This window comes from Colossoma macropomum, unplaced genomic scaffold, assembly GCF_904425465.1.
Source record: "Colossoma macropomum unplaced genomic scaffold, Colossoma_macropomum, whole genome shotgun sequence".
NCBI classification, from domain to species: Eukaryota; Metazoa; Chordata; class Actinopteri; order Characiformes; family Serrasalmidae; genus Colossoma; species Colossoma macropomum.
Genome location: NW_023494791.1, coordinates 41988592 through 42009760, shown reverse-complemented (window position 1 = coordinate 42009760; position 21169 = coordinate 41988592).

The window sequence follows — 21169 nt, the reverse complement described above, 5'->3', positions numbered from 1 at the left end:
AAAATTCTGTATGGTACCTTATCAAATGTTAACCAAGTGATGGTTCAAAGGAAAACTTTTTAGCCCAGCACCAGACTGACTGTAGAGTCAGTGTGGAAAAAGCCTGGAGAATAATTCCAACCAGACTGCACTGAGAGTGCTGTAAAGCACAGATGGAAATGTCAAAGACTGAGGCTGCTTGTCATACAGTGATGCTGGTGAGTTTGTGTTCATTGATGGAATCATGAACGTGGAAGCATACAAAGGCTTTTAGGATGAAAATCTGCATAGGTCTGAAAAAAATTACCCAATTTTACCTGCTGCACTGTTTAAGGTGGACCGGAAAAGACGAGAACGAAGCCTCAGGTCAGCCTTGATCAGCCTCTTTTTTTATCAGCCAGATTGATAAACCAGAAAACTTGGCCACACGTTTGATTAAACACTTTCTCGTGAGGTCATGTATAAAGACGCCAAGTGTCACAAATGGCTGTATTTCTCCTCACCTCATCAATGCAAGGGTATCTGTAGACTCTTTGGCCACCATGTTTTTAGATAAAGCCTTTTCCACTCTTGGCCCCTTGATGAGATGATTGACAGGTTGGGAAGTCCATGAAAATGAAAATGCAATTTCAAAGGCATTTTGCTACAGAATGAGCTCAGTAGGTGAAAATATGTATTAGTAAAGATGGGAGGCGCTTTTTTCTAGCTTGTTGTTCTCTTTGATAATACAATTTAAATGTATTTTTGAAGAGTGAAAAGCTTATAATGTTATTGACAAAATTATTACATAAGCACATTAAGCATAAATATGCAATTCTGGAAATACATTTTAATTTAAATAAAGCTACTCAAAGCATCTAAGTCTGAACAAAATGTCAGTATATCAAATGGCAAATTAAAATTGCAGTAGTAAATTTTAATATTCATTTTGAGCTCAACATTGCATATATGACGGAGTAATTTAAATGCAGACATACATTGCCATTTTACATATTACATTTTCCTTTTAATTTTGATACTGATATGCGTCCGTAGGATATTCTTCCACATCTCTGAAGTTCAGTCTTCAGTGATGTTGAGAGCTGGACAGGGTGGACAGGGTCATTGTTCTAAGATCACCAGCAGCTTCTATATATTGCCCACTAGTAAATCTGCCGATGGAAAATATGTGTCATAAGCCCTATTAGAGCTGGATTAGTTTTACCAGAGGAGTAAGTTGTGCATGTTTTGACTGGCCTATTTGTACAGGATAAATAATTTGTGTAATTTCCCTACTTTACCCCAGGTAGCCCGGATCAGAATGCATCGCACAGACGTTTACATCAGCATTATGCAACAGGCACCGCAAAAATAACCACATTGTGCGGACTAGCGTTAGGCTAGTAAAGTGGGTTTTTCCAACTTAACCAAATGGTGCTCAAGAACACTGCCAGGCAAAAGGTGCTTTTAAGTTGATTTTTCTTCTCCTTGTAATTCAGCCATCACAAAAAGGGTTGTGGATTTCAGGCTTTTTATTCACCAGCTCCGTGTTCGAATTTTTGTCCATAGCAGGACCAGAGCTGTTTTTTGACAGGGTCCTCAATGAATGGGGATAAATGGAGCTAAACGGCTAAAAATGAAAAGTTAAAATAGTTTCTAATCACTTGCCCAGAACTTTCCTTTAACTTTAGAAAACAGAAGGATGTATTTCACTAAAAAAACAAAGAAAAGGTTCCTGTATGTTTAATTGTTTCTACAGAAAACGTGTTTTGAGCAGCAGGACGCTAACATTACTGCTACTGCGCCGTCTTGCTTTTGAGAAACCCGGTAGACATTAAAGAGGTAATTCTCTTCTCTACAAGTTCTCTGGCAGGACCACTATTACTGAGGGAGTTCGGGAGTTTGGCGAATTGTAGGAGAGTGCTCCGGAATTATTACTTAGCAGACTTGTAAAAAGTAACAACATAGCAGATTTGTACAGGATTAAAATCATGGGTCTCACTGGTAATCACTCAAATTGCAGCACATGCTCATGTAACACTAAAAGTGATGCCCTTCGTCCCCTGTGATGTGACGCTGTTGTGTGAGGGCTCCAGGTGAGTCTTTTGAAGTTTTGGAAATGATTAATGATAAATTCTATAACCAGTGAGAGTCCCTTCGAATAAACATCCACACATATGCTTCTAAGCAATGCACAGCTGGTCACATTTGCATCACATCACGCAATGTTGCCATATATTATGCCATTGCATGAACCAGTTGTATCTAGGCCAGCTAATTGGCTAACATATAGACAGTTATGTCAAAGAAGCTAACATTGGCTCTTTTCATATTGCAAGCTGCTTAAAAGAAGTTCACATTAGCTTGTGATATAAAAACAAGCTAAGGTGGGCGTAAACATTTCTTTCTAGCTTGTTACATATGCTGCTGACTGTGTTTCTTAAATATGCTTCATTCAGGTTGTGATGAATTTTCAGTCAACGAGCATGTACCTAATAGAAGCTACATGCCCTCCTTATGAGATAAATTGTTCAAATTGGTTAAAATGTAATGCATTTCTTTTTAAAAGTAATGTTAATTTTAGGTGCTTGCAGTAGGCAGTGCATTTCAAAAGGAGGAGAATTAAACAGAAAAAGAGCCGAGGGAGGTGGATTCAAACAACTAACAGGCCAGCGGGTGAAGCATTATGATAGGAATGGCAAGCAACCATTTCCTACATTCATTTAATGTGAAGTAGGCCTATTTTCCCTAGTCCAGGGGTCACAACACAAATGTGGCTGTCTTGTACTTTTAAAACAGAGCAGTAAATGGACTTTATCTTTGGTTTGTGCATAGTGTGACAAACTTCAAATGAAACTGTCATTTTTTTTAGGTATACTTATTAGCAATGGTCAGTGTAGAACGGGTGGAATTTGAACTGTGTCAATCAGATGGAGTGAAAAAACGTAACTTATTGCTGTTATTGGTAACTTTGGCCTCCAGCTATTTACAAATGCTGCAATGAAAAGAACTTCATCTTTGGTTTGTGCATAGTATGACAGACTTTAAACCACAATGTGCTCTTTCTGGTCTAACTGTTAGTACCAGTCATGTAACAATGTGTTGAATTTGAGTATTCGTGTGTGTGAGGACTGGTCAGTTGTAAGCATTATTTGATTATTGAGACATCTGTATTAATCTGCATAGAGGCGTGTTAAGAGGTTCAACAGACTGGACAAACAGTTGCTATGTGAAAGTGTTTCATGTTAAAGTGACTCAGCACTGTTGGACGTGAGATTACTGTAGAATTTTATGAAAACTGTTTATGTGAATTTAATATTGGCTTAGTGATAAAGTGTTTGAAATGCAGTGAATGCCAACTGAAGTGTAATGGAAACAGTGAAAATGGTGCCATAGCAGGTTTCAGCCACAAGATGTCAGTAAAGTATTAGCTAAATAGGCTGCCTATTGAAGGTGCGTATTAACCCCTTAAAATCCCAGACTTACATACTAAGGCTTATTATTCAGTAACTACAGGGACTTCACTGCAGCCTGGCTGAGCTATTCTTAGGTTATAGAAGTGTGTAATAAAGGATTTGTATTATTCTTAGTATGTTTGAATGGCAATAAGTTCATATTTATTCAAATGTACGTAAGTAAAAGAAATGTGGTGTTTGTTTATTATGGTTTACTATTTGTAGTCATTAACTTTTGTCCAGTAAATCTGTGTGTAGTTTGCACAGAAATATGTTTAAAAACAAATAACAAGCATCCACAATACTTTGCAATACTTTGGTTGTGCTGAACTGTGTTCAAGTGGTTTGAAGCTTTGAAGCTGTGTGACAGAGAAACAGAAGAGATTCATTTTTACGTAGTATGTTGTATTCTTTCATTCCAGCCACATTATCTCTGCAAGACAGATAGGTTTATCCTTATTAGTTAAAAATTACTCAAGCTCCCACCTGATGTAAAACCCCATGCGTTTACTGTCCAGTTTTCTTTTGGTCATTTTTTTAGCTAGCTAATTATATTTTTAGCTAGCCAGGTGTTTACATTGGTTTACCTGCTGGATTGCAGGTAGTGTATAAACGCTGCCCTACAGATTACGCTGCAGTGTATGCTGGGGATTGTAGTGCACTGCAGGAAACGTGCTAATATTCATAGAAAATCAGAATAATTCTGTGGGCCAGATAGGATTGTGTCGCGGGCCTGATCCAGCCCACAGGCCTTGTGTTTGACACATGGGGTCTAGTCTATGACGGATTTCCTGTTTGCGTCACAGCACCACTGTTCCCGCCCTTACCATTGCATCAAGAAATGCCACTCTTGTCAAGTTATTTTAAAGTTCTTTAAAGACTGAGCCAGAAACTTTGGGTTTATTTATTTATTTATTTTTATTTATTAGAGCTGGAGATGCTTCTCTCTGTCCGCTCTTTGCTCTCTAAAACAAAATGAAACATTAGCGTAAGTTTCGCTTCAGAACACACTGGCTTTTTTAACATTTGTATCATTAGCTATTTGACTCGGTTTAAACCCAATATTTACATTTAAAATTGTCTCCTCAATCTCTGTTCACTCCTCTGTTCACTGACATCGCCATATTGTCGAATCCAATCCAGGATCCACCCGTTGGATCCTTTGTCGGCATGGAAAAGGACACATTTCTTGGCCGCATATGAAGGAGCCAACATGGGAAAGACTGGTCATGCCGCTGTGACACAATTGGCCTTCAAATGCAGCCCCTGAATTGTGACGCAGCCCCTGAACTGTGACGCAGCAGGAGTGTACATAAGCAGCAGACATTTTGTTACTGTTCTTACATGCTACGTTTTATTACAAGGATGGAGTTGAAGATCCAGGTTGATCAGAGATAATAGCCTGAGGAAAAGGAGGACAAAGAAAAGTGAGTGAAGATACAGCAGTACTTGTGGTGTGATGAGGCAAACAAACATTAGGTGAAGCAACTGGAGTAGCATGAAGGATGGAGCCCTACCATGATTCGGTCTTGGAGTTGGAGTGTGGAAACCTGTTGTTGCAGTGTGGAGATGTAGGCGTTGGTGTGTTCCAGGATCTGACTTTGAGTTACCTGAACAACAGTGGCAAAAAGCTGCAGAGAGTGCAAGTAGTGTGGTAAAAAGTAGTGTCAAGTAGAGCTCTTATCACCCGATGTCTTGAGCGCTGATTCAGTGATGGTATTATGGAGTACATATGGTTGAGGCTGTTTATGAAGTTAGATCTCCTTTGTTATCTGCAAGTTTGTGCTTTATCTTCTGTTGTAGAGCCTGTAGGGTATGAGCATATCTGTGAGGACTATGTTGTGTGTGTGTGTGTGTGTGTGTGTGTGTGTGTGTGTGTGTGTGTCTGTACCTTATTGGCTTTTTTGGATGGAGATTGTTGCTCTGTTGACTCATTGTGAGATGGAATGGAAGGGTTGAACCAGGTGGAAGGTGCAGTAGAGTTTTCAGGATCTGTTGAAGAAAGAGGAACGAGCAAAACGGAGAAATCTGTTGTGTGGGATGTGTATAAAAGGTTGTGCCAAAAGAAAAGTGGTTGTTTGATACAATAAACAAACAAAGAATAGTTTTATTCATAGCACAGTTTAAATACTGGGGCTGAAGCACAATGAAAAGGCAAAAAGAATGTGCCAACATGGTATAAGAAAGTATATTTGAATATGATTAATACTTCTGACCGCATGATGCTGGAATAAATAAAAGTAAATAAGGAGAATTTGTGTAGTTTATGTAAATATTTACACATTTATGTGGCGCATAAGCAGGGATATGATATTTATGTGGTATGAGCTTGTATACAGCACATACCAGAGTGAAGCATACTTGGAAATTCAAAGTCCCGTTTGCACGGGCCCACAAGAATACGGATTTTGATTGAAGAAGTCTGAAATGGAGGCAGGTCTTTTCCCATCGTCATTTTGTAGTCGGCGCTATGCTCTTACGCCTTTCAGCTCTCTATGAAGTTAAAGTCAGCTCCTTTTTCGCCAGCTCCATTTTTGAATTTTTTCTGTTCCACCTTAAATAAAAAAAAAAAAACATCCTAAAAGTTTGAAGATACTTGATAAGATACATAATTTGTGTTTGTAAATCAATCTGCTGCTGGTGAACCTTCCTGTTATATATTGGTTTATCATATTGTGTCAGCAGAGCTCATCACCATAGTAAAAGAGTGTTTACATAGTTGGCTAATTTGACATTGGGCTTCTTTTTGTGGTGAAAGCCTTTATTTTAATAGTTTATCAACTTATGACAGCAATTTGTGTGCCGAGAGAAACACACACTCGGCGCAGTTTGGCCTCTATAGTTGACCTGACTGCACATCTTTGGACTGAGGGAGGAAACTAAAGCATCCCAAGGGAACCCACACAAACACAGAACATACAAACTCCACGCAGAAGGGACCCCGTGTTGCCCAGCTGGGGAATCAAGCCCAGGCCTTTCCTGCTGTGAGGCAACAGTGCTACCAAATGCGCCACCCTGCTGCCCCACTGTGTACAAAACATCTAAAATATAGTTTCTATATTTAATGTTTCTTTCTGTGAAAATGTTGTAAGAACATTATCATTATTCAAGATTTACTTTGAAGTCATTTTCTGGTGAAAGCATTTTATTTCATTATCAGATAATGCCATTTATAGTAAAATGGATTAAATAATCTTACAGCAGTCTTATATTTTATAACGTGGTATATTGGAAGATTTTTGCCATGAAGTGCCTGCTGTAGAACATTTTGGTTTACAGTTATTAATTTGCGCAGACACTCACTTTTTGGTGATGTGGAAGAGCCATGATGTCAGTGATTTTGAAGGTCCGGTTGTCTGTTGGAGCTTTTATTCCAAATGGCACTTCTGTAGGCTCAGTGCTGGATCCTTGATGTACCTGTACATCATAGCCACCCCCAAGGTCTGTAAATTGAATTTGAAAAAAAAAAAAGAAAAGAAAATATGTAAGTGATCAGTACATTTTATGGACATATTACTGAGGCAGTTTCCAGGGATAATGTGCAAATCTAAACATAGAAAATACATAGGGACAAAACGTAGCTAGGTAGGAAAAATACAGCAGTAGCACTTTTCAGCATGAGCTCAGTGTGTAGTGATGGCTGAACAGGCAGTGCGGGAAATAATGTCTCTTCAAGTGAAATCATGTTAAATCTAGTTAACATAGCATATTTTGACTAGATTTAATATGATTTGATTTACAAAGGTGTCATTTTTACAGTGTGATAAGACTGCATGCAACAGAGTCCAGACATTGTATGTTATTGTTTTTGCTTACAGTGTAAAAAGTGTAGAATAATTTCATTTGTAGATCATAATAATGCATAATAATGTGATCATTATTCGATTTTAACAGCATGCACATTTTTCAAATTATTGTTAATGGAAACATGTCGTATACCGTTCTACAGTACAGAACGCTAAAAAGTGATGTGTTACATAACAACACAATAACTTGTGTTACCCATTTTAACACTTTTTGTGTCATATTGTTTTCTGATTTAACACATTCTGTGTTAAAAGTAACAGCAAACTGTGTGTCTAGTTAGAGAAAGAATGTGTTGTTTTTTTAACACGTCTGTTTTAAAAGTGAAGAAATCTGAGAAGTCCGATAAAGATACGCATATTTTTGACGAATAATGTGCTCATTTAGCTTGTGCATATTGTTAGTCCGGTAAGTTATGTTTTCCTGGATCAGTGCATGTGCACAAATACACTCAGCATGTAGGCTAAACTAATAAAGTGAGATCAGTATGATCGGCGTTTTTGTGATGGACAAGGGCAAATATACTGGAGTTGAATGCTTGAGCATTTTGAAGATCTAAATGAAAATGTTGGGAGTTAACAAAATTCTACTGTAATTAATGTAACTGAGCAGTAGTATGTGTTGAATTTAAGGATACTTGATTAATAAAACATCCTACAGAACAAAACCTAAAGAATATGTCATTACTGTGACGTCACTCTGGGATGTTCTGTTCCTACGCTGCAAAAATGGTATTTTGGCAAGAGACGGTTTTCAGCGACTTTAACCTTAACTCAAATTTTCTCCTCGTAGATAACTTTGCTAGTTTCATGCATATTTTTAATAAGAAGCAGATAATCTAACTTACTAAAATGACAAAACAAATAAAAATTGTGGAATTAAATATTCTTTTTATGAGCTTATAACAACAATATTAACATGAAAGATGAGATATATCAGCTACATTTAAGATAATTTGTCTTGGTAAGATACCGTTTTTTGCACTGTAAGTACATCTTGTAGACCAGGGTTTCTGAACCACTCAACCAAGGGCACCCCGTGGTAGTCCTTGGACCTATGGGAGGAGCCAGTGGTCCATAGTGGGCCTGAGATGGCATGTTGGCATTAAAAATCAGTGAAAAAATAATTGACTTAACAATAATATAGAAATATAAAATGTTTTCAGACAGTTAGCAGCATTAATACAATCCCCACAATAGCAGTGCACAAAGGCAGCTGTTTTGCCTTTTTCCTAGAAACAGCTGACCTTTCAGTTGTCCACTCACATCAATATTCTGCTGATACTTCCTTGTTCACTGATACACAGCCCATATTGCAAGAGTTGACCCCCACATATCACATCACTGCAGTGAAAATTTCCCATAAATTACATTTTTAATCAAAACTGTTGTTGTGTTTTCTTGTGTGCCTTCATGCTTTCTAGATAAACAGACGGGACTTGAGGTGGAAAAGCTTGAGAACCTCTGCTGTGGACAAATGGTGGCCACTTACTCTGAGTTTTCCTGATGTTGACCAGCTGCACTGCTACTCCGCCGCGCTGCTGGCTGGATGACCTCGTGCTTCTCTGGAGAGAAGACCACGCCGCGGGGAAACTCCTCACGACTGGTCTGCAGCACAAAGCTGAAATACTTGCAGTTGCGTATTTAGATCTTCACGGGGCTTACATTGTGCAAGAACCTCTGGACGTGTCCAGTAGCCCATGTGTCCAGTTTCTGCTGTTGCGCCAGAGTCGCCATCTCATCTCGTCCTAAGTTCACAGCTTGTATGAACATCTAAACAGAGCGAGCTGAGTATATATCCTTACAGACAGCACACATGCTCAGTGGCTGAGCAAGACTGGTCCGTCTGTTTGTTTCGGTCGTGCCTGACCATAGATATACCTGATACCGCGTTGCCTGCTGTTCTCAGTTGGAGGCCATACGTCTGCGCGTCCGCCATGTTGGGGCGGTCAAGATCCGCTTTTGAACTGTAGCAAAGGCCTTTTTACTCTGTTGGAACTCAACTATGGCTGTCCAGTATGTTGTTGATGCATATTTCTGTATTGTGTACATTATCTCTTCAGATCCAAAGCAGAAAGAGAAATGGGACTGCTGTTGTCACATACTCAAAAAGAGGCTTCAGAACAAGGCAATTTTGATGCAAAACAAGCTTTATGCAAACTTGGCAGGATTTTCCTACATAATTGTGAGGTTTCAGCTCAGGAACGAGATGTAGATGCAATCAGGATGAGTCTGCCACTGAGTATCGTAGAAAAGAAAGCTGAATGTTGTGGAGAAGACAGTAAGTACATTTGGATGAACAGCATAAATGACAAATATAAAAGAAGACCAAAAACAAACTGGCAGAAATGTGCCTTGCAAAATTGTCCAGAATAGTAATATTGTCTGAATGTGAGAGCTTATCTACTGACAGTGTAAAGCTTGATAGGAAGAGAAGGTCATGTACAGAGGCTGCTGTTATTCAATATGCTCAGTTTTTACCCACAAAGAATCTAGAAAAATATGATCAAAGCAATTTGCAACTGTTTTTGCCTCATTATCTGGATAGCCAACTGAAACACTCCAAGTTCAACACTTAACAGAAATTTTATAAAAAAAAAAAAATTCCTAAGCAGTGAAGGAGGAAGAAAAATGCTGATTAAAGAGAAAAGTCTTTAAGTCAGATTTGAAGAAGGAGAAAGAAGAGCAGTCCCTGAGGGACTGAGGAAGAGAATTCCAGAGTTTGGGGGCCATGGCGCTGAAGGATCTCCCTCCCAAAGTGGACAAGTCTGGTGCTGGGACAGCAAGTAAGTTATTACAAGAAGACCTGAGAGAGCGAGAGGGAGTGTAAGAGGTCAGCAGTTCTCTGAGGTAGGGGGGAGCAAGGTTATGCAGGGCTTTGAAAGTGAGTAGTAAAATTTTAAACTTTATACGTGACGGGACCGGTAGCCAGTGTAGCTGAAAGAGAATGGGGGTGATGTGAGCTGAACGCTTAGTATGAGTGAGAACTCTAGCTGCAGAGTTCTGAATGTACTGTAGCTTTTGTATAGACTTCACGGGGAGACCAACAAAGAGGGAGTTACAGTAGTCAATACGGGACATAATGGAGGCATGAACCAAAGTTTTTGCATCATTATCGGTCAGGAACGGGCGAAGACAAGCAATGTTACGTAAATGAAAGAATGCAGCCTTAGTGAGGAACTTGATATACAGATCAAATGTACGTGATGGGTCGAGTAAAACACCAAGATTTCTAACAACAGGTGCAGGCTTAACGAGCAGGCCATCAATACTAACTGAAAAATTGGATGATTTTGATAGTAAAGGTTTAGGGCCAACCAGTAAGACTTCAGTTTAATCAGTGTTTAGCATGAGAAAGCATTATTTAAAGCATTTACAATTTACTGCATTGTTCTGTAATGATTTACAAGTGAAATAAATCATTTTGAATTTGGATGAATCTTTTTGAATCACCCTGTATTAATAGCAGCTCCAACTGGTATCAATGCGTACAACATTGATGCTGCAACAATTCATGCATCCTGCTGTATTGGAACAGATGTAAAGCTGCCTTATCGACCACCACATGGCAGACTGAGACAAATTGAACAAACAGGAGATTTTTCAGCTTTTGGAAAAGGTTCAGTCATTGCAGTTGGAGATTTCTATCAGCTTTTTCCTATGAAAGGAAAAGCTCTGTACACTGAGCCTGCGGATGTGAATCTTGCTTTGGCTGAGCTCACAGACTTCATGAGACAAAAAGACGCAGAGTTTGCAAGAAAGTGCAAGAAAGCTGATGTCATGCTAGATCATTATATCTCTGTGCTGAAACTACGTGAAACAGGTGAAGGAGAGAAGAGTCCTGATCTCCATATTTATGCAACCAATGAACAACAGGTTGCTCAAACCCTATTGTTGTTAGTGCCTAGGATTACGAGAGGGTTGCTAAAACTGGTCCTTTGGAAAGAAAATGTGCCCATCAAACCAATGTTTGCAACACATGTCTGCCACAGTCACTTCATATAGATGTCAATGCACGGGTCATGCTAATTAAAAACATTGATGTTTCAGATGGACTTAAATGGTGAATTTGGTACAGTTAAAGAAGTATGTTTTGATACTGATGAGCAATTCCCTTCAAAAATAAAGAGCTAGTAAAGGATTAAGAGCAAAAAAGCCATGCCTGAAACACAGACTCAAAAAAAAAACAACACCAACAGAACCAGGAGGACAAACACATATGGCTTTAAGTCGTGTAACGTCTCTGCAGGGACTCATAGTGGAAGATTTCAAAGAGAGTGGTATATATGCAAAAGACAGCACCACATGCATCATGCAAAATTCTTCTGCACAATGTTCAAGGATTAGCGTGTCACACAGACCTTAAAACAAGACAGGAGATGTATGGAAGCTAATATTGTCTGCATAACAGAAACAAGCACACCAAGATGTCTTGCATAGGACAGTAGAGAAGTAATGTTTTCAGAACTGAAGGAGTAAAAACATGGTGGTGTTGGTGTATATTATGAAGAGCATACTAACTGCAGTCTTGTTAATTTAGCATGTATGAACGTTGAGTGTGATGTTCATTATTCCTCAGATCAGTAAACAGCAGCAGTTCTGTACAGACCACCGTCCTACAATCTGACAGCATTTTTACACTGGTGGCTTTGAGCACTCACATGGACAATTTCTCTGGAGAAATAAATTATAATGGGAGATTTTAATGAAAATCGCTTAGGAAGCGCTTAGGAACAGCAACAGCTTAGCCACAAAGTGATAGACCACGCAAACTCACAGAGTGGGGCCAGAGAGTGCTGAAGCGCACAGTGCTTATTCTCTGTTGAAGATAGGGGTTGGCCTAGGCCCCTTAGCTCCAGTGAAGAGAAATCTTAATGCTTCAACAGACCGAGACATTTTGGACAGTTCTATGCTTCCAAACTTTGTGGGAACAGTTTGGGGAAGGCCCTTTTCTGTTCCAGCATGACTGAGCCCCAGGGAACAAAGCAAGGTCCATAAAGGCAGGGCTGGGTAAGTTTGGTGCAGAAGCCGTGACCTCAACACCATCAAACACTTTAGGGATAAACTAGAACAGAGACTATAAGCCAGGCCCTCTCGTCTGACATCAGTGTCTGACCTCACAAATGCACTATTATGGGTGGCCCTGTGGGTAAACAGCACAGATAGTTTGCCCTGTTAACTGATTCCTGATGATGATTTCTGACATGGTCCATTTTTTTTGAAAGAACTGATATTGAATACATTATATTTCATTAATAAAACACTCTGACACCTGAAATTGAGCACTGCTGCACATGCAGTGCCACATCCATCAGTCGCCTAACCTACCTGCTCTCATGAACTAACATCCCACTGCTTGCAGATACACCAGATATATCAAGATGTTGCCGCTGTAAGAAGTGCTGACACAAGGCACTAAGTGACTACAGTGTGCTTGTTTTTAATATAAACAGTTCATTTCATTTTCCAACCATGGTTTTCATTTCTTCACGTTGGTTTTTGTCTGTTGTACAGAAACATTGGGCGAGACCTTGGAGAAGCAGAGACGCCAGACAAGCCAGCATCTCAAAAGGTTTTTTTGCACAATCAAAGATGCTAAAAGAGAAGCTGGCCTGTGGGGTGAAAGCAGTGCAATGATGTAGACTGGTGATTCACCGTAGGTAATTCACGTTTTTCCCATTCTCGGAAATATCAGTTATTAAGCTCAGTAACACAGATTAATAATGGATCATCACATTGATTTATCAGTCTACTCAGGCTTTAGCAGAGCTCAGTAACACTGAGATTAATAACTGATCATCACATTGATTTATCAGTCTACTCAGGCTTTAGCAGAGCTCAGTAACACTGAGATTAATAACTGATCATCACATTGATTTATCAGTCTACTCAGGCTTTAGCAGAGCTCAGTAACACTGAGATTAATAACTGATCATCACATTGATTTATCAGTCTACTCAGGCTTTAGCAGAGCTCAGTAACACTGAGATTAATAACGGATCATCACATTGATTTATCAGTCTACTCAGGCTTTAGCAGAGCTCAGTAACACTGAGATTAATAACAGATCATCACATTGATTTATCAGTCTTCTCAGGCTTTAGCAGAGCTCAATAACACTGAGATTAATAGCTGATCATCACATTGATTTATTAGTCTACTCAGACTTTAGCAGAGCTCAGTAACACTGAGATTAATAACTGATCATCACATTGATTTATTAGTCTCCTCAGACTTTAGCAGAGCTCAGTAACACAGATTAATTACTGATCATCACATTGATTTATCAGTCTACTCAGGCTTTAGCAGAGCTCAGTACCACTGAGATTAATAACTGATCATCACATTGATTTATCAGTCTACTCAGGCTTTAGCAGAGCTCAGTAACACTGAGATTAATAACAGATCATCACATTGATTTATCAGTCTACTCAGGCTTTAGCAGGAACTTCAGTGTTTGTAAAGAAGCCATGAATTGACCTCCTTTTTAGGGTCTGTTTAATGAGCATGTTGCCAACATGCCATGTGCTGATTTTAAAATAGTTAATAAATAAGCACTGATGGTGTTTCTTTTGAAAATATGGTTAAGTGTTCTAAAACTATTTACCTATAATGTAAAAAGTAAGTGTATTCTGAATACTGCCTTTACAAAATGTAACTTAGACTGAATACAGATCAGCATGTCTATGGGTGGGCAGGGGTGGGCGTTGCCCATCCAGAGGAATCATCTGCCCATCCAATGAAAACTCTAATAAAATCATGATTATAGCTACTTTCTTGAGCATTAATGGTTTTTGTAATTTTGTCATTGGTCATCAAAAAATGCACTGCTTTCCTATTGACTGTTTCGAAGGTGTAAGTGTGCATAGTCAACACGATTAGTTTCATTTTGCTGCATAAGTAAATCTTATAGCATGGATACATGGCTCATTAAAAAGCAGGCACCCTCAACTTTAGTGCATGTTGCCTCCACTGTGGAACCCAGCATTTCTACCAACACTGAGCAAAATGTTACTGCCTCAGTCGAGGGCAGCAAACTTTCATCCTCCACAAAATCCAGACATGCCAGACTCCAGCTCTGACTTAAATATGGATTTCCCATCGCAGCCAATTTTAAGTAGTTATCCCAAGAGCTCATTTAGACAAACTGTGAGAAGCTTTATTGCAGGCTGGTACCAGTCTCAACCATCTCATGTGATGTTTGCTTTGCTTGTCACAAATGTGGTGTTTCTAATTTCAGACGAGAGAACATATTCATGAAACTTGAATACCTTGGGACCTTCTGGGACAGAGTGCTGTGGAGATTAGCATTTAGCCTCATCTAATGCTCGGAATTCAGTTCATGAAGGCCTTGTTAACTAGCTGGTGAGCTGAATCAGGTGTATTTAATGAGGTAGTGTGCTGAAATCTGCGGTGTTTCGGCCTACCTGGACTGGAGCTTGACACATGTGGATTAGGCTGATTGAATACACCATTCAAAAGGACCCCAGAAAGCTCTAAAATCACACTATGTGTCATTCAAAAACGGTTTGCCAAAACGGTTTTGAAAAAAATCAGGGCCAAATTTGAGTAAGCTGGAATTTGCATGAAAAGTGATGTCACCAGGAATCACTGTAACATTGAGAACATATCAATAATAATAAGATTTATTCACAACTCTATCCCAGAAGAACATTTCAATTCAGTTCTGCGGTCAAAAACAGTGGATTTGCGGAGGTGGTTAGACGCTTCACTGGAGAGATTGAATGAGATATGATTCATAATGGCAGGGGTGTTTCTCCAAATATGGAAAAAACAATCCTTCAAAGAGGAGAACGACAGTGAACTCAGCTTGACGCTGATGGCCAAACTACCACTCCGAATAAGTCTTTTAAAAGAGCTACGTTTAGCAGTCTTGATAAAGCTACTGCGGAGATGGAGACTCTCTGAAAGAAATGTTGATTTAACATCACGTCTTCTGCCAAGATCATTTTTTATGACTACTTTCTCTTGAAGCCACTTCAGGTCCTTACTGGCATAGAACAAAATAGCATGCACAATGAAATTGCTGTGGCGAACATAATGTTGCTCAGTAATCTGCCCACTGATTCAGACCTTCCTGCAGTCTGCAAATGCATTCAGGGGTGTAAAAAGCTTATCCTGTGTTCAATAGGCTGTAAGTCACAGCACTCATCACTGGTGTGTCATCAGCTGCACATGAAAGCTCTTTTTTCTGCCTTATCCTTCATTCTCAACCCTCTCCGCAGACCAATGCTGCATTGAAGTAATTGAGATTCAGTCATTTTGGCACATGAGAAAACCATTGCAAAAAATATGGATATGGAACAGTTTGTGTCAGAATTTGCCATGGCTAATTGCAGACTGGTACTTAATTTCTACACAAAGGAAACTGGCACCCAGCGTCCCATAGAAATTACTGCATCAAGGTTCCATATAGAACCATCTATAGCACATTCTCCATCAATCTGAAGAACCCTTTCATGATGCGGAGAGGCCTTTAATCATGCAAAGTGTTCTTTGAGTGTTCATGGTTCTCTATTGAACTGTTTTCTTTACTAAAGAACCCCTTAAAGAACCATCTTTTTTAATAGTGTTGTTGTAAAGCATTGTTATGTTGTCTGTCCCTCACCAAATCTGCATTTTCCTTGGCCAATCAGACACCATTCTGTGCAGAGCTTCATTAATATTTGAGCTTTTCAGTACTCATCCTAAGAAATTTAGCATGCTGTTCAGCATACGGGAATGTAACTGCTGAAGCATTTATAGTCAGGAAAATGGATTGAAAAGGGATGGAAAAATCAAAAAAGGAGCTTCTGGATCAAACACAGACATTTGAAGACAAATTTATTCCATGTTTTACTTGACACTTGAGCACATACACTGTTTTAAATGAAGGTTCTATGCAGGTACATTTTTCATTCATCAAGGTACAAACAATGTAAATGTTCCCTCAAGGGTACAACAGTGGTTTTAAGGTCCAGTTGTGAACTCAAATATATTTTTCCAGGTGAAAAGTTTGTATTTGTAGCTTTTCGTAACTGAATGCTTTTAAACAGAACAATAAAATGAAAAGCCTGGAGATGAGACAGGGGTGTGTGGAGTCAACACAACTTAGAAAAAATAACTTTCAGTGGATTATAGTTATGTTCCCTGACTAAAGGTACTGAGATGTACCCTTGAGGGAACCACCCCAGTGACAGTTTTGTACCTTTATTTCTGAGAGTGTAGGTAGTTTACCTTGTATTAATCTCACAGTGACTCCATCAGTATATCTAACAACCCTTCGATTAGGCTGCTGCTCCGATTCACAGTGAGTGACATATCTAGGACTTCCAGAAGGCCTAGAGTGACATCTGAAATCGAAATAGATTGGTTGATTCCTCTGTGACTTTGTAATTATGCTGATGGTTAATCTAACATGTTAGGACTGTTCTTAAGCTCTTCAAGTCCTAACCAAGAGAAGAGCTCACTTAGTTATATTAACCTAGATGCCACCGAGAAAAACAATTCTGATTGGCAAAATTGCTGCTCAGCATTTCAAGAATTTTACCTATTTGTTTCCAACTACAACTTTACAATAAATCAAAAGTTGTACTGTAATAATTGCAGAGCTTATGTACGAGCAAGATTCCGTGAAAGGAAAATGAACAATTACATGCATGTATTTATTCTCAGAAATCATTAGGCATTCTCTGAAGGTATGCAGTAAACTGGCACTTCAGTATTTCAGTAAACTGGCACTTTAAACAGTCAATGGAGTACTCTGAGGACTTCCACATCCCTGGTTTCTAATAAAGTGTCTAGTCAGTATATGTAACCTAACAGCACAGCGGTCTACTAGTTAAAGGGGAACTCCACTGACTTTTCAAAATTACTCAGTCATTCAATGGTTTAGATGTAAACAAAATTATTCAGAGTGGTTTGGTGTGAAATGCGCCTGTCTAGAGAAATGTACAGAGTCAGAATTGTTCACCATTGTAGTACTAAGAACCAGACGTCCAAAGCATTTAATGGCTCTTAAAGCTACATTCCATTCAGTTATTGCCCAAAAAGGTTATGAATGCATTACTTGATGCTCGAGACATTGTTTTATGATAGTTTTGTTATGAGGTTTTGGCCTAAAATGTATTTTTAGTATAAACTATTACTCCAGGATTAGTTCTGTGTTTGCTCTCAGAACCACATCTCAACTGAAATCAGTGCACTCTTATCAGTAAGCTAACATGCTTTTGTTGTTACTCACCTGTAGCTACAGCCGTTCAGCTCAGCTAACGGCAGCAGCAGCTTTTGTTTACAGCTTATTTTTACAGTTTTCTTCCCTATTTTGGAAGATGGCAGAGTATGCAGAGGACTTAGAGGAGGTCTGTTTCCAAAATGTCATAGAGCCATATAAGAATACACAAATTAGATTTATTGCAGCTCCTCTGATGAATACTCACATGCAAAATGCATGCAGGGTGGAGAGGTACTCACAGGGCATTGTAAGGAAAAAATAGTACCCAAAGAAAACAGATTTTTTCAAATTTAGCACTATTTTACCATTATCAGCATGACTTATAAACACTTATAAGACACATGTAAGTTCACTGGTCATTTTGGATAGCAGAAAAAATGGTGATATTTATAATGTAGACATAACGACTTCTGGTTCCTGGTACTGCAATGGTGAACAATTCTGACTCAGAAAATTTAACTAGAAAGGTGCATTTCACACTGATCCACTTTGAATGATCCTGTTTACATCTACACCATTGAACGACTAAGTAATTTTGCAAAATTGGTGGAGTTTCCCTTTAACTTGGCAGTTACCAAATCTTATTGCATGTTTGAAAGCGTTTGCAAGAGAGTATTTTTGGAACTGGGAAATGAGAGGGGTGGAATGGACTTTGTAATTTGTAAGAGGATTCCCAAAACACTCCATGGTTTTTCTTTTTAGTGTTGCCACAACACTCCATATGTATGAACCGCAGTGGGTGTGCAGCCAGAACAATATGACTCAAAAGCCTCAAAGAAGATATAAGAGGTGGCTTGCATATTTTCTTGGCAGAAATATTGTATGGTTTGTGTACTACAGAGCAAAGTGTTCCAAAGTATTTTTAGCGGCCCTCATTCTTTCTCAACCACAGAACTGTTACTCATCAGAAAGGGCTTCATTAATGCTCAGAATTACTGTGAAAAATCCACAATATTCAACATCACCACACACGCACAAATTATGGGATAAATATAACCCTTCATGTGTTGACTGGTGCAATGAAAACAGCAACTACACTATTTGAGCCACATCCGTTGCAAACAAGTGCATAAAAACAACCATATGGCCATGCAATCTCCATAGACAAACACTGACAGTAGATTGGGATGTACTGAGAGCTCAGTGACTCTCAGTGTTGAACTGTCATTGGATGCTACTTTTCCAATAAGTCAGTCTGTGAAATTTCTGCCGTGCTAGATCTGTTCCGGTCAACTGTAAGAGCTGTTACTGTGAGGTGAAACATCTAGGAGGGACATCAGCTCAGTTATTAAGCAATAAGCTAACCCAAGCTCACAGAACAGGACGGCAAACTTCTGGTGTAAAACTTTGGTAAGATCTCAATGCGAAATGTCAAGTGTTGGCTGGACCAGGGCCCACTCAGCTAGTTTACATTGAATTCCCTGTAGTTACTGAATAATTAGCCTTAGTATGTAATGAGCCTGGGATTTTAAAGGGTTAAAAGCACACCAGCATAGGACATACCATCTGGCACTAAGAGAACGCTACCTGCCCAAATATATAGTGACCGCTATATATTGTGTTAGAGGAGAAATAGTAGTCAGGGACTGTTTTTTCATTGCTTGGGCCCTTTGGTTCAGCAAAGATGCTACAACATACAACAACAGTACAGAGAACTGTCTGGCTCCAAATTCATGGTATGCTGCGGAAAGTTATTTATGTTCCGCCCTATTTACAGATCGAGGTCTGTAAACACACAGTTTCTCATTTTTGGCATGGCAGAACTTGACTGTTCTGCACGGAGATCTGACCTCAAAGCCGAGGACCCTTGGAAGTAACTGGAACGCTACCATTGCCCTGCTGAATTGCCATTATTTCTGTTCAGCCAAGAGAATTAGCGGCCACTGTTATTGGTCAGTGAAGCTTAAAGCAAGACTTTATCGCCCAATGCTCTTGTGGCTGAATGGAAGTTAATCCCCTCAGCAGTCTTCTAACATGTAGTTGTAAAGCCTTTCCAGAAGAGTAGTGGCTGTTATAGCAGCAAAGGGGGACCAACTCCTAATAATAACCAAGCATAGATGGATGTGATCTATGGGTTTCCACATACTTTGGCCATGTAGTCATAATAGACGTGTCTATTTCTGGCAGAATACTTCAAAAAGTACTAAATAAGAAATACAACTACTGTGGAACACTTTGTTGCAAATATACTTTAAAAGAACTCGTGAAGAGTCCTGAACCTATGCAGTGTGACTCCTCCCGTTTATCGCGAGAAGAAAGGCAGCGCCGTTTGGAAAATCATCTATGTTTGTATTGTGGAAAGGCTGGACACCAAGTTCGTGAATGCCGCGCCCGACCACAAAAAAGCACGGCGCCAACCCCTGGAGTGAACTCCACGTGCTAATGTGGTGAGTGTGCCCACAAAGGGGTTGGTGTCTAAATCTGTAATGTTGCCAGTGATTATCTACTGTCATCCAAACTCTCTTATCGTTTCAGCCTTGATCGATTCCGGTGCGGAGGGGAACTTCATCCATGCCAGACTGGTGGAAGAACTACAAGCTCCCGTGAAGACCCTCCAAACCAAGCTTAAAGTGGCCGCTTTGGACGGAGGACCAGTAGGAGTTGGCACCATCTCCCAAGTCAAGGGTCCATTAGAACTAGAAACAAGTGCCCTACACAAAGAAACTCTGTCCTTCCTCGTACTGGAAAATTCAGAATTTGAGTTAATCCTAGGACTCCCTTGGTTGGAAAAACATAACCCTATTATCTCCTGGTCCGAACACACTATCACTAGATGGTCTGAATATTGCCTTCAATCATGCCTGATTACTCCTTTCTTATCCCTTTGTTCTACCTCGGTGGAAAGTCCAAACGCTGAGTCCGTTTTTGAAATCCTCCCTGAATACCTTGATTTGAATACCTTGTGTTCAACAAACAGAACGCCACCAAACTGCCGCCTCATAGACCCTATGATTGCGCTATAGAGCTCATAGAAAACCCTGTTTTTCCCAAAGCCAGGATTTATCCTCTGACCCAAGATGAGCAGAAGGCTCTCGACGTCTACATCCAAGAAGCCCTCAGTCAAGGATTCATTAGACCATCCACATCCCCCATAGCCTCCAGTTTTTTTTTATTAAGAAAAAAGATGGCGGCCTCCGTCCTTGCATTGATTATAGAGCCCTCAATCAAATTTCCAAGGTCTACCCATATCCCCTTCCATTGGTGCCTGTCGCCTTGGAACAACTTCAGGGGGCCAAGTATTTCACCAAGTTAGACTTACGTAGCGCATATAATCTTATTAGGGTGAAGGAGGGTGATGAGTGGAAGACTGCCTTTTTGACCACCAGGGGGCACTACGAATATCAGGTAATGCCATTTGGGCTCTCTATCGCCCCCTCTGTATTTCAAGCATTTATTAATGATGTTCTCAGAGACATGTTAGGACACTATGTCATCGCATACCTGGACGATATCCTTGTCTATTCACCCAACTTAGAGCTACATGTACAACACGTTCGATCAGTTCTACGTAGACTCTTGCAGAACAATCTGTTTTTAAAAGGGGAAAAATGTGAGTTCCATTTACAGTCCGTGTCGTTCCTAGGGTACATCATTAGTCAGCAAGGCGTCACTATGGACGATCACAAAGTGGATGCCGTGGTTCAGTGGCCAACCCCCAAGTCTGTCAAAGACATGCAGCGATTTCTGGGTTTTGCTAACTTTTATCGTAGGTTTATTCG